The sequence below is a fragment of the Chrysochloris asiatica genome, unplaced genomic scaffold, assembly GCF_000296735.1.
Source record: "Chrysochloris asiatica unplaced genomic scaffold, ChrAsi1.0 scaffold00051, whole genome shotgun sequence".
NCBI classification, from domain to species: domain Eukaryota; kingdom Metazoa; phylum Chordata; class Mammalia; order Afrosoricida; family Chrysochloridae; genus Chrysochloris; species Chrysochloris asiatica.
Genome location: NW_006408569.1, coordinates 623,756 through 629,854, shown reverse-complemented (window position 1 = coordinate 629,854; position 6,099 = coordinate 623,756). Strand labels below are relative to the sequence as shown.

The 6,099-nt window shown below is 45.4% G+C and overlaps 1 pseudogene; it reads left to right on the top strand.

Annotated features, from left to right (window-relative positions):
- Positions 1-3,053: 3,053 nt before the first annotated feature.
- Positions 3,054-4,127, top strand: LOC102840581 (annotated as a pseudogene).
- Positions 4,128-6,099: the final 1,972 nt, after the last annotated feature.

Sequence of the window (6,099 nt, the reverse complement as noted above, 5' to 3'; positions counted from 1 at the left end):
TTGAACCAAAACTACCCCCTGAGATTACGTGTTAGAGAAATAGCTGAGTGGCACACAAAATAAAGGGTATCTGTAAGTACAGAGTTTCCTAGTGCAGGGACCCAGTACAAAGGATGCACTCTACTCCCGACTCGTCTTTCCTGGTGGCAGAAGGTCCCTCTTTGCCTGCTCACTTCTCTAGTCTTTTATCTTCGGAAGATGAAAGCTGTTATAGGCCATACCTCCAAGGAAACCTCCCTTCAGCTCTCCCTTCAATTGACTGGCTTCTCATAGCAGATCCCATCATGGAAGTGGTTACATTATATTAGAATTCATCATGGGGGGTGACTACATCCTAACTGCCAAGTCACTGAGCATCCTGACTCAGCCAAGCTGACACAGCACCTTAACATAGTGACATAAAAAAGAGATATCAATAATTCAGACACAAAATGACAACTATTGTATGATCCCAATTACATGAAATCTCCAGAACAGGAAAATGCATAGAGCCCAGAGTTCATTATTGATCCCCTGAGGCAGGTAGGAAGGGGAATGGAGTACACATTACTTAAATGGTACAGAATTCTTGTTAAAATGATGAAAAGGTTTGGAAACGGACAGTGGTGATGGTTGTACACAGTTAATGTCATTGAATTGTGCAGGTACCAAATGGATGATGCATTTCGTTGCACATATACCTGAAACATTAAAAATGAGAAAGAGATGTCAGATCAAAATACAGAACAGAAAGTAACGGCAGCCTTGGCGGCATTAGGAACCAGAGTAACAGTGCTTTCTGACAACCTAGCCTTAGGAATTTTAGCTTCTTTAGAAGCCAGGAACTCTTATTATTCTCTATCTTTTGTTTGCTTCTTCTACATTGTCTACAGCAGAAACAACCAATGCAACTCAGAAGCATAAAAGTTCACAGGCTTTTTGGAGAGCGTGCAGTTAAGGTGGGTGAGGCAAAAATAAAGTTCTCTTTGCAAAAAAGGAATTCATTTACTATATCGCACTTTATGGAGTTCAGGTGTGGCACTGTAGGATAGGCATTATGAATTGTAATCAACTCCATGGCATTGTTGTACAATGTTGTCCATAGCTTTTCATGATCCACACAATCGAAAGCCAATAAAGTCAATAAAGATTGCAAAGTACGAGTATTCCAGAACACTTAATTGTACCCATGAGGAATCTGTACATGGACCAAGAGGCAGTTATTCAAACAGAACACGGGAACACGGAATGGTTTAAAATTAAGAAAGTTGTGTGACAGGGTTGTATTCTTTCACCATACTTATTCAACCTGCATGCTGAGCAAATAATCTGAAAAGCAGGGGTAAATGAAGAAAAATGTGGCATCAGGATTGGAGGAAGACGACTCATTAACAACCTGCAATATGGAAATGATGCAACCTTGCTTGCTGAAAGTGAAGAGGACTTAAAATATTTACTGATGAAGATCAAAGACCACAGCCTTTGGTATGGATTGCATCTCAATGTAAAGAAAACAAGAATCCTCACCACTGGACCAATAAACAACATTCTTATCAATGAAGAAAAGAATGAGGTTGTCAAGGAATTCATTCTTCTTGGATCAACCATCAACACTCTTGGAAGCAACAGTCAAGAAATCAAACGACATATTGCATTGGGCAAATGTGCCGTACAAGACATTTTTAAAGTGTTGAAGAGGAAAGATGTCAGCTTGAGGACTAAGGTGTGCCTGACCCAAGCCATGGTATTTTCAATAACCTCATATGCATGCAAAAGCTGGACAATGACTACGGAAGACTGTAGAAGAATTGATGCTTTTGAGTTATAGAGTTTGAGGAGAATACTAAAAGTGCCATGGGCTGCCAAAAGAACCAAATGATCTGTGTTGGAAGAAGTGCAGCCAGAGTGTTCCTTGGAGGCCAGGATGACCAAACTTTGTCTCTCATACTTCAGACATATTGTCAGGAGGGACCAGTCGCTGGGGAGGGATATCATGTTTGGTAAGGTGGAGGATCAGAGAAAAAGAGGAAGGCCCCCATCGAGATGGATTGGCAAAGTGGCAGTATCAATGGGCTCAAGCGTGGCAACAATTGTGAGGTTGGCCCAGGATCGGGCAGTATTTTGTTCTACTTTACATAGGGTTACTATGAGTCGGTACCAACTTGATGGCACCTAACAACAACAAAAGTACCCAAGGAGCCCTGGTAGTGCAGTGGATAACAAGACAGTCTACTAAAAACAAAGTGAGCAGTTTGAATCCATCAGTTATTCCTTGGGAGAAAGATGAGACTTTCTGTTCCCATAAAGATTTACAGCCTCGCAAACCCTATACAGGGTTGCTACAAGTCAGAATGGACTCGGTGGCACACAACCACAACCACCACCACCATCTAGTACCCGGAGTCCTGTTGTGGTGCTGTAAGGTAAGCACCGGACTTCTAATTGCAAGATTGGCAGTTCAAACCCACGAGCCATTCCTCAGAAACCACATGAGTTGGAATCAACTCAGGGCACTTAACAACAGCAAGAACCTAGTACCCAGAGAATAGTTTGTTGTTTGTTTACGTGGTCTGTAAAGGCTTTATTATGCGCAGGGATGGGGGCTCAGTCCTTGGCTGCTAGCTGCCTAATCACAGAGCTGCCAGCTCCTCAAATTTCCTCCTGGCAAAGAGGTGTCTCTGTGCTCTTTCCCCAGTGAACTCTCCTTGGTTGGAGATCTGAGTTGCTTGCTGGGGGCATGAGCTGTCTCCCATCATGTCCAGCAGGAACCTGGTGTGCTTGGTGAGGCACCCTTGGCCAAGAATTAGTATACATTCTGTCCAAATAGCATTTGTCCCAGAGTTTTCATTTTCTAAAAGTTTAATAGTACAAAATATTCTAGTTGTATTGACACCAACTGGGATAGGACTTATTATGTATCGAATTGTGTCCCCTCAAACATGTGTTGTAAAACCTAATCCCTAGTAAAGAGCGGACGTGCTCGCCTTGGCGCAGAGCTGTGCGCCCCGCCTCCCGGATCACTGAGCAGCCCAGAGTTAAAAGCGGGCGCCTGAAGGTCCCGGTGCTTCCCGAAGATGCAGCACCGCAGCCTGCACGCGGCTATTGTCTTGCTGCTTGTGAGCTTAAAGGAACAACCTTCCAGCTTTCTTGCCCCACTGAACGGATCCAACTGGACCTATGTTGGTCCTGCAGGAGAAAAGAGCTGGTTCAAGAAATACCCATCCTGTGGGGGCGTGCTGCAGTCCCCCATTGACCTTCACGGTGACATCCTCCAGTATGATGCCAGCCTCACGCAACTCGAGTTCCAAGGCTACAACTTGTCTGCCAACGAGCGGTTAATCCTGACCAATAACGGCCATTCATTGAGGCTGAAGCTGATCCCAGACATGCACATCCAGGGTCTGCATTCCCGCTACAGCGCCACACAGCTGCACCTGCATTGGGGGCACCAGAACAACCCCCAGGGCTCTGAGCACACTGTCGACGGGAGGCACTTTGCAGCTGAGCTGCACATTGTCCATTATAACTCGGATCTCTACCCTGACGCTAGCACCGCCAGTAACAAGTCAGAAGGCCTGGCTGTGCTAGCTGTTCTCATTGAAATCGGCACCTTCAATCCATCCTATGAGAAGATCTTCAGTCACCTTCACGAGGTAAAGTACAAATGCCAAGAAGTGCTCATTCCAGGTTTCAACATTGAAGAACTGCTTCCCAAGAGGTCTGACAAGTACTACAGCTACAGAGGGTCCCTGACCACACCTCCTTGCCACCCCACTGTGCTCTGGACTGTTTTTCGAAACCCTGTGCAAATTTCCCGGGAACAGTTGCTGGCTTTGGAGACAACTCTGTACTATACACAGGTGGGTGATCCATCCCCCAGAGAAATGGTCAATAACTTCCGGCGGGTCCAGAAGTTTGATGAGAGGATAGTGTATGTCTCCTTCCAACAAGTGCAAAACCTTACCTATGCAGGACAGAGTTTGAGCATCATCCTTTCTGTGGCCCTGGCTGGCGTTCTTGGCATCTGCATTGTCCTGGGAGTGTCCATTTGGCTTTTCAGAAAGAAGAAGAGCATCAACAAAGGTGATAGCAACAAGGGAGTCATTTACAAACCGACCATCAAGATGGAGACTGAGACTCACGCCTGAGGTTCCTGGCACTTCCAGGCACGTCCACAGAAGGACCTTGCTTTAGATCCCACAGACTTTAGATCTCTGGACACTTGAAACACCTGAGGGGGTTTTCTGGCCACATTCAGGGGCCTCTAATGGGGATCCCCCGTGCCCTGGTACCAGGGCCACACCCAGTGTGATCAATGAATGGGAAGACTAAGAGGCAGGAACTCTGAGCTTTATGCTACATCTGTGTGGAATTATTAAATGGTCTATATTCTGGGGTCACAGACCAACCCGCCTGCTGCTGGGCTGTTATGGATTGGCAAACATTCATCTAGCATATCCACCTGTGTGTGGTTTCAAGTGTCCTGGAAACTGCCTCAGCTCTCCAAGCCTTCAGATCAGAATGTGCACTCTCTCTGCTTAAGTTTAACTTTTGAAACTCAGTTTCCTCCCTCAGGGGAGGAGTTGTCTGCCTCTGCTTCCTTTCTCTGTGACTAAACCTTTAGTCTGGCCTCATAATGGGAGAGAAGAATTGTTACAGGGGTCAAGCGGTCAGAGAGGCATGAAGAAAGAAAACACAAGATATACTTTGTAATATATCCGGGACATTTTCAGAACCCTTGGGGTCAGAAGCCCTGTATGGACCTGGACCATAGAGAAAGGTCATTGAAGGTTCCATTTCTTAGTGGAGATGGGAAGGGGATCAGAATGAGAACATACAAGGGAGCTTCAAAAACTTCTTTCCATTTGTTTTATCTTTCCATTTATTTTTTTCACAAGCTCTTTAAAGCCCCCTTGTACTATATATGTGGGCTGAGAGACTCTTACTTTGCAATGAGCATTTATTTCTATTTAAGTTATTTCCCAAGGTGGTGGTTCTAATCCACCAGCTGCTGCTCCTCGGAAACCCTATACAGGGTCGCTATGAGACTCGACGTCACTTCACAACAACAATGATGAAATCATAATAATGAACCCTGGTGGCACAGTGGTTATGTGTTTGGCTGCTAACTGAAAGGCTGGTGGTTTAGACCCATCAACTGGTACACGGAAGAAAGATGTGGCAGTCTGCTTCCTGACCCGCCCTCAGCAGCAACTCCACTGGGAGAAGCCAAAGTCTGCAACAACCCCCCCCCCAAACACACACACACACCCCATCCCTGTGCCTCAGACCACAGGCCACTGTGATGATGGTTCATTTAGCAGTTCTGTATTTTAAGAATAATTGTAATGGAGATGTACACTGTAAATATGAGAAATTCTAAATAAAGTGTTTTTCACGTTAAAAAAAAACAAATCTCGACTTGTTGTTATTGTTGATAAGTGCTGTTGAGTCTTGTTCTCACTTACAGCAACCCTGTATAGGGTTTCTGAGGAGTGGCTGGTGGGTTTGAACTGCCGGCCTTGTGGTTAGCATACCAGGACTCCTAACCCCTCATGCTGGTTTTTTGTTTTGTTTTGTTTTTTTCCTATACTGGTTTTTATAATCCTATTTGGGAATGGGTTTTCTTGGTTCTCCTAAGAGGCTTTATCAGTGCAGGGCGTATTTTAAGCTAATAGCCTTTGAGATTTAAGGAGAAAAGATTAGGGATAGAGAATCAAGAGAGATGTCAGGCCACATGAAGGTCACTAAGGAGCCAAGGACCAGAAGCTGAAGAGAGACAAGGACCTTCCGGCAGAGAGAGAAAGCCTTATCCTAGAGCCAGTACCCTGGTTTCAGACTTCCAGTGTCTGAAACTGCAAAAAGACACTTCCGTTTGGCAAAGCTACCCACTTACGGGGTTTCTGCTATAGCAGTACTAGATAAATTGTTAGACAACCTCATTGTAACTCCAGCTTCCACCTTGGTCTCCTCTACAAGCTCGTAAGATGCATGTCCAGTTGAACCCAGGGTTAAATCTCAATGGTAACCAGCGGCAACCCTTAGGGACAGTTAACTCATGCCAGCGCCAGGTGGGGGGTGTACCAGCCAGCTGAGCCCATTCCAATCCCAAACCCAAAC